The sequence below is a fragment of the Phascolarctos cinereus genome, unplaced genomic scaffold, assembly GCF_003287225.1.
Source record: "Phascolarctos cinereus isolate Bilbo 61053 unplaced genomic scaffold, phaCin_HiC Scaffold_7;HRSCAF=346, whole genome shotgun sequence".
Lineage (NCBI taxonomy): Eukaryota > Metazoa > Chordata > Mammalia > Diprotodontia > Phascolarctidae > Phascolarctos > Phascolarctos cinereus.
The window spans coordinates 136,402,724-136,417,851 of NW_027556180.1; positions in this window are offsets into that span (position 1 = coordinate 136,402,724).

Genomic DNA, 15,128 nt, shown 5'->3' on the forward strand with positions numbered 1-15,128 from the left:
CAAGAACCTAACAATCTGGAACATATCATTTTATCTTCAAAAGAATCATTGAGGGAACAAAGGGAAGTTGGTATAACAAGTATCATTGCATCATCATTCTTATATTTATGGTTGAAGAAACCTAGCCTGAGAGAAGTTGAATTTTTTTTTCCTCACAGTCACATAACTTATCTTGTGTGTGCATGTGTGTGCTTTTAGAGGGATCATGATTGAGCATTCAGGTTGAATTCTAGTGAATCAGCAAATAAACCAGGTTTGGAGTGAACATGGGAGGCCTATGTATTTTCTCAAATGGAGATTCTGGAAGAGAATTCTAAATCAGAGGCAGAAACTTTGGAGGTAGAGTCACTGATAGACTAAATAGGTGTCTGCTGAAGTCAGGACAATAAGTAGTATGGGAGTCTAAAATAGTGCTCTGAATTTCTAGACACTCATCTCTTTAAGTCACCTTTCTGCTCTGAGACAAATAAACAAGTAGAACTTTCTTATTCTAGGTTAATTTTGATTATATAATGTTCATTGTGCTTATTATAATGAAATCAATGTTCATCATTGTGCCATCCAACTGCTAGAATTAGTAAGGAAGCATTGCAAATTTTTCATGAAGAAAAAAAAATACTTCATATCTTACATTCCTTTTATGGAAGCTTATATATTATGTGCCCTGTTTCCAAATACTTGAGCTTAATTGGATTTCTATATTTTGTTTCTATTAAATATGAATGACACTATCAAATTGTTAAGAGATGCTCTTATATGGAATGCTTTCTTTCTTAACATTTCTTAGGCATTTTTCTAATTCTTCTTTCTTAGGCATTCTTTCTAATTTAGTCCTCCAAACTCACATTATCTGAACGGCCAGACTCATATATTCAGTTAATGTTTCCTTCTGCTATCATTTCCCACTCTTTTCATACCCTCAAAAATTGTTTTTTTTTAGTCTCTTGTTTACTAACAGATACTAACTTAATTTATTTTACAATTCATGTTATTATAATAATACTTTGTTGGTCTTTTAATGGGTTACTTTTGTTCTCACTATTTACTTAGAATTATATTTGTTATTTTCTTGCCCAAAATGAGGAAATTTGTTTTTGTTAACATTTGTGTTTATCCATGATCATACAAATATTATGACCTGCTTGAAAAGATAATAGTTATGTATCTACTGCCTCATAAATCCCACATCTTTATAGATAGATTTAAAACAAATTATCAGTCTTCAATAATCTGAAAAAATACTATAAACTCTAACTACCAAAATAAAAATAATGTATGTCAGGGTTAGGGTAATTTTTTTTTACAATGCTTTTATCTCTGGATCAAATATTAGGTGAAACTGGGAAAGACAGATGAAGGTTGAGAGGAAGAAGATGAACAATGGGGGCAAATTGTCCATGGATTAAAAAGAAGCAAAAATAAATACCTTAAGTGTTTATCTTCATTCCATCTATGTGTTCTTTACTAAGCATAATGACTTTTGCAAACTTCTCAAGATCTTACTCTTTCATTAATGAAACATATCAAGGTTATTGGGCCAGGTCAGTATTGAAAAGCATATTCCCTTTTCCTGGCCAAAAAAGGCGTGCACAAAGATCTATAAAGTGAGGGGAAATAACATTGAAACAGCAGATTATCTTGCTAGTAGGAGGGCATTTGGATTCAAGTATAGTACGGGGTCTCCCTGTCTCTCAGCATTAGTTCACTAAATTAGCAATCAGCTAGTTTATTGTAGAATCCGCTGCTGTTTCCAAACAAAGAATGCCTGCATCTGATGTCAGGGTTGCTAAGTGCCTGATTACACTAAGACAATGATGTACTGCCAGAGCATTTCTTTGGCCTCCATTAACACTATAGCCAAGAGAAGTTTAGTATGCAGAAGAGTATTTAGTCAAACAACGGTAGCTGAAAGACTTTTAAATTAGGTTGTTTCTGTGTCATCCTTTTTTCTTACACTTAGACTCTTGTATGTTCTTTGGACCTAAAAAGGTCTGAGTTCATGCTTCTTATTCCAGCATCAGGCAGAGTGATCTCCTAAATGAATAGCAGCTGGTATGTGCCTGAGGGTGAGGCTGAATGGATCTCAGAAAAAAAAAATAGGAGCATGTCCCCTTGCCACTTCCCTATTTTCAAAGTCCTATCTTTTACACACCAAATCATAGCTGGAAGAACCCCTATTGTGGGCATCACCAGTATTCAGTCACTCCAACTTGAAACCTTAGCATTGTACTTTAGTCTTTTGTCTGTACTTAGTAAACTTCCAAGTCTTATATATTCTACTTCAATGACTTCCTTAAATATCTTTCCACTTTTGTGACCACCACAATAGTAACTGCTTTCATAATCTTTCATCTGAACTGTAACAATAAGCTAACTGATTTCCCTTTTTCAAACCTTCTTCATGCAATTTCCATTTTTTCCCCCTTGAGGCAAAGATATTATGTTGTTCCTTTGCTAAGCAGTTTTCTGTTCTCTCTAGTAGAAAATAAAAAAGTCTTGAACTGAAATTTAAAAACTTCTATAATCTGACTTCAATTTACCTTTCTCGACTTATTTCATATTATTAACCTTCATGTTCTCTCATTACCAGTTATATTGGTCTACTAAAAATTTCACAACTTCCTGCCTCCATACATCTACCAGACAATTCCTCATGCCTACCACACACTCACTCCTCACTAAAATCATTCATAATCCATGTATTTCTCTACTCCTCAGGCTAGCTGTCACAACATCAACTTCTCTGATTTGTGATTTTTGACTTTTGAAAAAGGTTATATTTATTCATGTGTGAATATGTTGGGTTTCTCAATGAAATTCAAGCTAGTTAAGAGATATGACCCTGATATACATATATTTTTAAATCTCTGTACCCTCAATGTCTAACATTGGTTTGTATATATGCCAAGTTTTTAATAAATGTGTGGTTAAATGAATCGAATTCTCTCTTGAAATAGTTCAATGTGACTAGATTTTTTGTTTACTTTGGGCATTAAACTAAGTTCCACCTAGACTCACATCTACTACTTTTCTCCAATAATCTCTATAACCACAAAGAACACAACTCAAAACACTTTAGTAGGTGAGTTTCTGTGTATTATAACAATACTGATCGAGTATTCATCTTTTCACTCTCTTATCATCATCATCAGCAGCAGCAGCAGTAACTAGTGATTAGCATTCTAGTAAATTATTTCTCTAATGTCACATAGGCTAGGGAGGGAACATAAATTGACTATACCTCTACTTCATAGAACCCTAGTTTCCTTCAAGGTTCTACTCAAGTGCTCCTTCTTACATAATTCATATTCTAATTGCCCACTTCCACTTCCTAATACGTCCATCTAACCTACAATTATTTTGTATTTTCTTTTTAGATATTTTATAGTAATATATATATAATAACACATATATATGTATATATATATACATATTATGTATACATATATATATATGTTTTTGCACTATTTATAGAATATAATTTATGTGAAGGAAGGGATCATTTCATTTTTTTTATTTCCATCTGTAGCAGGCAAAATTATGACTCTCACATACTACATGCTTAATAAATGCTTATGTAATGAATGAATGAATGGTGCTGTTTTATAGGATTGAAAAATCTTTTCTTCCACTGGTATTCTTAAAAAAAGCAACCAACATAATTAATCATATTAAAATATAAGACACTCTAAGACACAGGATCATCTCAATATATTCAGGATAACTTTCAAAAAGTACAACACTCTTTATGATAACAAGCCTACAGAGGACAGGAACAAACAGACCTTTCTTAATAACATTAACAAAAGCATCTACCTTCGACCAAAAGCATGCATTGTATGCAATTGGGATTCAATAGAACCAACTTTTTTTTAAATTAAGTAGTGGAATGGAACAAGGTTATCTAAATTCCTTATTACTATTTCATATAGTTCTAGAAATGCTAACAATAGCAATAAGACAAGAATACTAAATTAAAGGTCTAAAGATGGGTAAAGAGGAGATAAAATTTTCCCTGCTGGTGATATGTTGATATACTTGAAAAATCCTATGGAATCAGGAAAGATATTAATTGAGATGAGTAATAACATCACCAAATTTAAAGATTGCAAAATAAGCCATCAAATATAAATAATATTTCTATATAATAATAACAACCCAAGAAGCAGAAATTGAAAGAGAAGTTCCACTCCAAATAACTACAAAATGAATAAAATATCTGGGGATCAACCTGCCAAACACTAAAAAATTATTTCTATCTATTCAATTGCAAAGTTCTCCTTAAAGAATTAAAAATCAACTTAAATAGTAAGAGAAATATTTGATGTTCATGGTGAACATGCCAACGTAATAAAACACATTACTACTAAAGTTAATTTACACTTTAATGTTATATCAGTCAAATTGCCAATGGGATACTTTATGGAATTTGATAAAATAATAACAAAATTCATTTTGAAAATCAAAAGATATAGAATATTGTCAACCAGGCAAAGCCTATCCTTCAAAATAAATAGGAGCTCTAGCTGAATTGAAAGAAGAAATTCTATTAGGAGTAAAATAAGACAATAGTGCTGAGACACCCCAATGCAAAATACAAGGAAACACATAGCCTAGGAGAGGCAGGTAAAATTTGTACTTGCATCACAAAGGGGAGGTTTGTGGAGGTATTAAAGTAAAGAAAGGAAAGTATTTCCCCAAAACAGGTGGAACAAAGAAGCAGGATGTTTTGTAGGAAAAGTCGACCACAAGGCTGGTTTAAGCCTGATTGCGGTGTACAGCTGAGCAAGGTTAACCAACAAACACCAACAACATCATCTAGAAGTCAGTAAAAAAAAATGAAGTTTAAAAACAAATATGCTTTGATCTAAATTCAGAGCTCATTGTTTGTCTTTCTGGAGATGGATAGTATTTTTTCATTATGTGTCTTTTGGAATTTTCTTTGATTATTCTCTTGTTCAGAATAAGTAAGTCTTTCAGAGGTGATCATCATTGAAATACTGCTGTTACTATGTATAATGTTTTCCTGATTGTGTTCACTACACTTTGTTCATAAGTCTTTCCAAGTTTTTCTGAAACTATCACGCCAATTCTATCTTATAGAATAGTAATATTCCATCACAACCATACATCACAACTTGTTCAGCCATTCCTCTATTGAAAATGTCAATACTTCCAATTCTTTGCCAGCACAAAAAGAGCAGTTATATATATATATATATATATATATATATATATATATATATATATATATATATATATGAGAGAGAGAGAGAGAGAGAGAGAGAGAGAGAGAGAGAGAGAGAGAGAGAGTCCTTACCCTTCCATTTCTTTGATCTCTTTGAGATACAAACTTAGAGGTGGTATTGCAGGGTTTATAGTCCTTCAGGCACAGTTCCAAACTGTTGTCTAAAATGATTGGACTAATTTACAATTCAGCAGCACTGCATTAGTGTCTCAATTTTTCTCCATCTCTTCCAACATTTGTCATTTTTCCTTTTCTGTCATATTAGCCATTCTGATAGGTGTAATGTGGAATCTCAGAGTTCAATTTGCATTTGTTTAATCAATAGTGACATAGAGCATTTTTCCATGTGACTATTGAGAGCTTGACTCCTTCTTCTGAAAAGTGCTTGTTGATATCGTTTAACCATTTATCAATTAAGCAATGAATGATATCATTTTATAAATTTGCCTCAGTTCCCTTTATATTTGAGAAATAAGGTCTTTAATAGAGAAATTTATGACTTTTTTTGCTATTTTCCTTCTAATTTGGCTGCATTAGCGTTGTTTATGAAAACCTTTTAAAATTTCATTTAAGCAAAATTGTTCATTTTACTTCCCATGATCCTCTCTGTCTCTCATTTCATCATCTCTTATCTGTAGATATCACAAGTTCATTCTTCCATTCTCACCTAATTTATTTATGATACTATCTTTTATGTCTAAGCCACTGACAAATTTTGATCTTATTTTGTTGTATGAGATGTTGGTCTATGTCTAGTAGCTTCCAAAATGCTTTCCAATTTTCTCTATAATTTTTGTCAAAAGGCAAATTCTTACCCCAAAATTTTGTACTTTGGGTATATCAAACACTAGATTATTATGGCCATTTATTATTCTGTATTTAAGACATTTTCCATTCCACTGGCCCACCAATCTTTCTCTTAAGCAATACTGGATTGTTTTTATAACTGTCACTTTGTAATATAGTTCGAAATCTTAGAATGCTAGGCCACCTACCTTCATAAGTGTTTTAGTTGATTCCCTTGGCATTCTTAAACTTTTGTTTTTCCAGATGGCTTTTGTTATTTTCCCCCTAGCTTTATAAAATAATTATTTGGTAGTTTGATATTACAATGAACAGGTAAACTAACAGGTGGAATTGTCAGTGTTTTAATGTTGACTTGACATACATATGAACATCTAATATTTCTCCAATTATTTTGACGTGAAAAGTACTTTGTAATTGTGCTTATATAATTCCTGCATTTGTCTTGGCAGGTGGACTCTGAAGTATTTCATATTGTCTAAAGTTATTTTAAAAGTAATTTCTGTATCTCTTGATGCTGGGCTTGGTTAGTATATAGAAATGCTGATGTTTTGTTTGGGGGTTCACTTTTCATGCTGCAAATTTGGTAAAGTTAAGTGTTTCAACTATTTTTAGTTGATTCTGTAATGTTATATGAAGTTGAAAAACTTCTACACAGAGAATAATGCACCTAGGATAAGAAAGGACATAACAACATAGGAAAATTCTCATATCACAAATTTCTGATGAGGTTTAGTATCCAACATATGTAAGCAATTTATAAAAATATGTAATACTAATAACCACTTCCCAATAGATAAGTGTTCAAAGGATATAAATAGACAGTTCTCAAAAAACTTACAAATTATTCACAGGCATAAATTTACTTTGCATTTTTGGCCAACAGTTTGAAAAAAAAACAGCATTTGGAAATCATCTATTTATTCCAGTCCACAAACTGCATTATGTGTACCTGTGAAGAGGAAAGGACTATTTAAAAAAAAAAATGAGAAAAAATGAGAACCATTTAAAAGCCACTAAGTGATATGGCATTTAAGTTGGTACCAGCCAGGGATTATGGAAAAACTAAGTTAAAAGTTTTCTTTTGCCTCAGGGAACCTGCTTCATTTCTCTTCAGGTTTTAAAGAGTCTCTGAAGGATTCTTCAAAGGCTGCAAAGAAATAAGACAGGAGAGACACTTAAGGTTTAATAAAGTAAGAAGTTTTTAGTTTTGTCAAGAAGTTATGACATTTAAATTTCAGAATCTGTTAATGACTTCCTTTTGTGTTGCGTTGTGTAAGCCTTTTATTTTCATTGGATTCTATCACCCTTCTGCAAAAATCTTGGCTTAAAATATGTGTTAACTAAACATAACTTGTTGTATTTTTTTTTGCAGCATTTTCTCAGTTTCTAAAACAGAATAAGTGCTGTATAGGAAACACACACACATTACATATGCATATGTGTATATGGGAATGTATATGCATATGGTGAAACCCAACTAAATTGACAGTGTTGCTATAAATGAAACCTAGAGACAAAAACAAGTTGAAGAAAAATGGAAAGATGCATTGGAAATTCTCTAAGGATTATCTAATAAAGTTGTTAGAAGAGTTGATTTTATGAGATATCCAAGGCATAATTCATTATTTCATTTGAAACTTGGCTTGTCTTTCTGTGCTCGTAATGATTTACTAACAAAACACCAAAAAGGCAATTATAAGTTTTATACAAGTGTTTGTTGTAGTGGTCAAATAAATAGTGTCAGGTAAAATTTTAAAAGGTTTTCCAAACTAAGTAAGCAAATATTGTGATTCTTGGTTACTACAATGCAAACTTGTACATAGAGGATCATGACAGAAAACATTTTAGAAAATGTCATTTATGATTAAAATACATGAAAGGAGCCAGAGGGTTAGAGATAGCTCAGAAGGTTCTTGCCTGCTTATCAATAATGCTTTCTTCAAAAGGAGAGTTAAAGGGCAGGGGATATAATTAGCATGAAACACTATAGAAAATTAAATGGATGTTGTTAATAGACGGGAGACAGTGGGTTAGTGACTTGGGCTTCCTTGCAAAATTAACTTCTTTGTAAAATCAAATCAGATGGTTAGAATAAAAATCAAAATTAATACCAAATTGGAAAAATAAATAAAAAAGATGAAAGAAAATTGTTCACATTTGAAACAGTTCCAAAAAGCTTTAGATAAAGCTATCTACTCTAAAGTATAGAAATAGGTAACAATTAAAACATTAATAATAATTTATTTCTGGGAAAAAATAAGGCTGTAATACTTTCCTCACATCAAGGAATCCAAAATAGAAAAGAAAAACTCTTAGCAAGCCAGTGGTTCTCTTAGCTAAAATGAGAGACATACCATCCAAGTTTTAGGCCAGATTAGAGTACAGTCTCAAGTGCCAAAGATCACACAGGAGAATGGGAGAAAACTGAGAGTTGGTTTTGCTCAATGAACAGCATAGAGTGGTCATGTGGAAAATGAGCCTCTAGAAAAACTAGCATGAAATCTAGCCAAGATACTTTCAAGTTGAATAACAAGACAGCTTGGTGGCATAAATAATACACATAAATAAGTAGCAATATTTGCAAAGTGTGATAAATGAAAAACTTTGAGAACACACCTAAGAATAGCTTCCAGGGGTACAAGGAAATATTAGAGGTGAGACAAATTTTTGTACTGTTGAAAGACTGAATATTTCTAGGGAGATGGAGATATCAAATGTCTGATCTTCCCTAATACCAAAGTAGATACTTTTTGGTCAATTTCCTTTTGATGTTGTTGTTTTTGCTTGCTTATTTTTCTACCCTATTTCTTTATTTGAAACTTGTTTTTTAATGGTAGACTCTGTTCCCAATATGGGTGGTGGAAAGGCACTTTCTCAAGCCTCAGTTTGTTTTGTTTTGTTTTGTTTTCTTTCATACTGCTATTTACCAAACTTCTTTTGGAAGTTTGGAAGTTTTCACTGCTTCCAAAGTGGTGTGATCTGGAGATGTGTGGTCAATGCTCTCTTGATCTGCACTCTTGCCCTTTCCCATAAAGGGCCCTTGATCCCTTGGAATTTCCCTTGAAATGTTTGCCATAGATAAATAATGATATAAATAGACCACAACCTAAATGAATTCACAAATGATCAAACAAGCAAATAAGTAATTCTTGTAACTATTAGAGTGTAATGTGATTAATCAACATCCTATGGAAGAAAATAACACTAGGAACAATATATCACAATGTTCTAAACAATTGAATAAATTGTTAAAATATAGTTACAAATAGTTTAGCTCAATTCAAATTAAGAAAAGTGACAAAAATCTTCAGAAATAATTTTAAGAATCAAATACCTATTTATTTTAATTGGACTCTCTATGTTATATTTATATGAATTCAATATGAAATTGAATAAAGTTATGCTAAAGTAGAATTGATTATTTATTATTTTGAACTTGAAAAAGTCTTACACCATAATTTTCAATTGAAAATACACCTTTTCATATTTTTTTTCACTTGGAGCTTTTTTTCAAGTCAAGCCAATTCAATAATCCTTCAATAAATGCTTACTCTGTTCCAGATAATATGATAGAACTAAACATAGAGATGCAAGCAGAAAACAAGACAGTGCCTGCTTCAAATAGCTTACATTTGAATGGAGAAGACAATACAAAAAAGAGTTCAAAAAGTGGAAGGTGCAGAAAGTTAAAATTACAGGTTGTGGCATGTTAGATAAAGTCTTATGGAAGATCCAGAATGCAGCCTGGAGAGGAATAAAGACATAGTTGGTCTGGTTCTACTCCTAAACATGACAATTCTGGAACCAGCTAATCAAAGAATAGGCTGGGAGTTCCAATTCTAGGAGCCAAGATGGTGGAGTAGAAAGGGAATCGCTCTCACCTTCCCCTATCAACCCAGAAAAAACCCTGGAACAGATGAACCAGAAGAAGGATGGGGAGTAGCAGAGCAGTAGCCCAGCCTCACTTTAGCACACCAGGAGGAAATCCAAGTGACTCAGCATTCTACTACAAACCGGTCTCCCAGTGCTTCAGCAGAAATAAGAGAAGCAGCACTAAAAAGGGTTGCAGACAGATAAGCAACCCCCAGCATTCATCTGAAAGGAACTAAAGAAAGCAACCTATAGTGCTACTAAAGTTCCAGCCTTGCTGATTCCACCAAAACACCAGGTAAGCTGTCAGAAGCTACAGCCTCCAACTGCCAACCAGGAGGAGGGGCTGAAGCCCAGGTGGTAGAGCAAGCAAACACCAACACCTGGACCTCTGAGTGCCACAGTAAGGTCAGGGAAACCAGTGGAAATCAGCTCAGAAAACCACCAGGTACCTCTGAATTCTACAGCAAAGGATCCTCCCAGTGCCTCAGCAGATCTAAGGGAGGCAGCACTATAAGGGGCCCCAGGCAGATAAACACCCTGCAGTGCCCATCTAAAAGGAGCTGAAAAAAAGTTAAAGGAAAGGAAAAGTAAGCAACATAGAATTGCCTGAAAGTTCCAGCTTTGCTGATTCTAGCCCAACACCAGGTAAGCTGCCAGAACCCTACAGCCTACAATTGACAACACAAGAGGCCCCATCACATAAAGCCAGTGACCAAGACCTAGGCTCCCAACACAAGAAGCTTAGGTTACTGCCATCTGATCCCCAGCAGGAGAGCTCAATCTCTTTAAAGGCCAAGGAATAATGAAATACTGTGAATAAAAAAGAAATACATCATAGATTCATATTATGAGAAGAGTGAAGATCAAGACAGAGATTCTGAAGAGGATAACATTGTCAATAAACCCACATCTGCAACATCAAAAGGGATTATGAACTTATCTGAGGCCCAGGGGGCCTTCTTGGAGGATCTCTGGAAGGATTTTGGAGGTCAGATGAGGGAGGCAGAAGACTCCTTAAAAACTACAATTGGCTAATTGGAAAAAAAAGTACATTGAAGAAAATAAGTCTCTAAAAAACACAATTGGCCAACTAGGAAAAAAATACACTGAAGAAAACAAATCCCTTAAAAATACAATTGTGCGTTTGGAGAAGGAGGTACAAAAACTAACAGAAGAAAACAATCTGCGAAAAATTAGAATTTAACAAATGGAAACTAATAACTGTATGACAGAGCAAGACTCAATCAAAGAGAAACCAAAAAAATGGAAAAACAGATGAAAACATATAATACTTCATGGGTAAAACAACTAACCTGGAAAACTGATCCAGAGAGACAATTTAAAAATTATTGGACTACCTGAAAATCATGATAAAAAAAAAAGAGCCTGGACAGTATCTTTCAGGAAATCATAAAGGAAAACTACCCTGAAGTCCTAAGACCTGAATATAAAATAACCATGGAAAGCATACACCACTCACCAATTAAAGAGATCATAAATTGAAAATACCAAGGAATATATTATCTAAATTCCAAAATTACCAGATGAAAGAGAAAATACTGCAAGCATCCATAAAGAAACAATTTAAATATCATGGATCCACAATCAGGATTACATAGGACCTTGCAGTTCTACATTAAAAGACCGTAGGATGTGGTACATGATATTCTGAAAGGCAGAGGAGTTTGGATTGCCACCGAGGAGTTTGGATTGCCACCAAGGATCAACTAGCCAGCAAAAATAAGTATGATATTTTAAGGGAGGAGATGGATATTCAACAAAATAGGGGGCTTTCAAACATTCCTGACAAAAAGACCAGAGCTCAACAAAAAATTTGATCTTCAATTACAAGACTCAAGAGAAACATAAAAAGGTAACCAGGACAGAAAGAAACAACATGTTATTAACAAAGTCAAACCTTTTACATCCCTACAAGGGAAGATAACACTTGTAACCTTTGAGAACTGTATTGATATTACACCATGTTAAAGGGGGATGTATAAAAGGGATGGACATAGGTTGACTTTGAAGAAATGATTTTTAAAAAATCTAACCAAGTGGGTTAAATGGATCCAAATAAATGGATTAGTCTGATCTAGGAAAATGTACTGAGAAAGGAGGAGGCAGACAAAGGTAAATTACATTACAGGAAAAGACACAAAAACCCATTCCAGCAGAGGGAAAGAAGGGAGGGGGATGAGAATTGTTTGAACCTTATTCTCATCGGATTTGGCTCAAGAAGGGGATAATATAATCAGTTAAGTATAGGAATCTAACTTGCCCTATAGGGAATAGGAGGGAAAAGGGGAAAGAAAAGGGAAGGGGGATACAAGGGAGGGAAGAGACAGTAAGGGTTAAGGGGAAGAAAAGGGAAAGGGCGAGTAGAAGGAAGGAAAGACTGAAGGAGGCAGTGGTAAAAAGCAAAACACTAGTGGGGAGGGAAAAGAGAAAGAAAAGCATAAACAGGAGGAAAAAAGGATACAGACAAAGATACAGATAGTAATCATAACTCTGAATGTGCATGGGATGAACTGTCTCATAAAACAGAAACAGATAGCAGAGTGGATTAAAAACCATAATCCTACAATATGTTGTTTACAGGAAACATATTTGAAAAAGAGTGATGAATACAGGGTAAAGGTAAAAGACTGGAACAGAATATATTATGCTGCAGCTGAAGAAAAGGAAAGGAAAGGAAAGGAAAGGAAAGGAAAGGAAAGGAAAGGAAAGGAAAGGAAAGGAAAGGAAAGGAAAGGAAAGGAAAGGAAAGGAAAGGAAAGGAAAGGAAAGGAAAGGAAAGGAAAGGAAAGGAAAGGAAAGGAAAGGAAAGGAAAGGAAAGGAAAGGAAAGGAAAGAAAAGAAAAGGAAAGGAAAGAAAAGAAAGAAAAGAAAAGAAGAAAAGAAAAGAAAAGAAAAGAAAAGAAAGAAAAGAAAGAAAAGAAAAAATCAGGGATAGCAATCCTGATCTCAGACAAAGCAAAAATAGATCTTATCAAAAGACATAAGGAAGGAAACTACATCCTGCTAAAAGCACCATAGACAATGAAGTAAAATCATTACTAAACATACATGCACCAAATGGTATAGCATCCAGATTCTTAGAGGAGTTCAGGGAGTTGCATGAAGAAATAGACAGCAAAACTATATTAGTCAGTGACCTAAACTTCCCCTCTCTGAACTAGATAAATCTAACCACAAAATAAACAAGAAAGAAGTTAAGGGGGTGAATAGAACATTAGAAAAGTTAGGTATGATAGACATCTGGAGAAAACTGAATGGGGATAGAAAGGACTATACATTTTCCTCAGTGATATATGGCACATACACAAAAATTGACCATGTGCTAGGGCATAAAATCACAATCCAATGTAGAAAGGCAGAAATGCTAAATTCATCCTTTTGAGATCATGGTGCAATAAAAATTATATGTAATAAAGGGCTATGGAAAGATAGACTACAAAAAATTGGAAACTAAATGATCTAACCCTAAAAAATTATTGGGTCAAACAACAAATCATAGAAACAATCAATAATTTCATTCAAGAGAGTGAAAATAAAGAGACAACATACCAAAACATATAGGATGCAGCAAAAACAGTTTTCAGGGGAACTTTTATATCTCCAAATGCTTACATAAATAAAATAGAAAAAAAGGAGATCAATGAATTGGGCATACAATTTAAAAACAGCTAGTAAAAGAAAAATTTAAAATCCTCAATTAAACACCAAATAATAAATATTGAAAACCAAAGTAAAACTAATAAAATTGAAATTAAGAAAACTGTTGAGCTAATAACTAAAAGTAAGAGCTGTTTTTATGGGGGAAAAAACAATGAAATAGATAAACCTTTGGTTAATTTAATATAAAAAAGAAAGAGGAAAACTAAATTACTAATATCAAGAATGAAAGAGTGAAGCCACCACCAAGGAAGGGGAAATTAAAACAGCAACTAGGAATTATTTTGCCCAACTATATGCCAACAAATTTGACAATCTTAGTGAAATGGATACATATTTACAAAACTATGAATTGCCCAGATTAACAGAAAAGGAAGTAAAATACTTAAATAATCCCATCTCAGAAAAAGAAATTGAACAAGCTGTTGATGAAGTCCCTAGGAAAAAATCTGTAGGGCCAGATAGATTTACATGCTAACTCTATCAAACATTTAAAGAACAATTAATTCCAATACTATAAAGAATATTTGGGAAAGTAGGTGAAGAAGGAGTCTTACCAATTCTTTTTATGATGCAAATATGGTGCTAATATCTAATACCTAAACAGGAAGAGTCAAAACAGAGAAAGAACATTATGGACGAATTTCTCTAATGAATGTAGATGGAAAAAAATTAAACAAAATATTGGCAAATAGATTACAGCAACTTATCGCAAGAAAAATACATTATAGACCAGGTAGGATTTATAGCAGGAATGCAGGGCTGGTTCAATATTAGGAAAACTATCAGCATAATTGAGCATATGAACACTAAAATTAACAGAAACCACATGATCATCTCAATAGATGCAGAAAAACTTTTGACAAAATACAATACCCATTCCTATTAAAAACACTAGAAAGCATAGTTATAAAAGGAGTCTTCCTTAAAATAATAAATAGCATCTAACTAAAACCTTCAGCAAGCATAATGTGTAATGGGGACTAACTAGAAGCATTTCCACTAAGATCAGAGGTGAAACAAGGATGTCCACTATCACTACTGTTATTCAATATCGTACTTGAAATGTTAGCTTTAGCAAGACAAGAAGAAAAAGAAATTGAATGTTTTAGAATAGATAAAGAAGAAACAAAGCTATCACTCTTTGCAGATAACATGATGATATACTTAGAGAATCCTAGGGAATCATGGAAAAAATTACTTGAAATAATCAACAACTTTAGCAAAGTTGCAGGCTATAAAATAAACACCCTAAATCTTTGGCATTTCTATATATCACCAACAAAGGCCAATGGCAAGAGAAAGAAAGAGAAATTCCATTTAAACTTACTGTAGACATTATAAAATATTTAGGAGTCTACCTCCGGAAATAAACCCAGGAACTCTATGAAAACAATTACAAAACACTTTTCACACAAATAAAGTCAGATCTAAATAATTGGAAAAATTTCAGTTGCTCATGAGTAGGCCGAACTAATATAATAAAAATGACAATTCTAAATAAGCTAATTTACTTATTCAG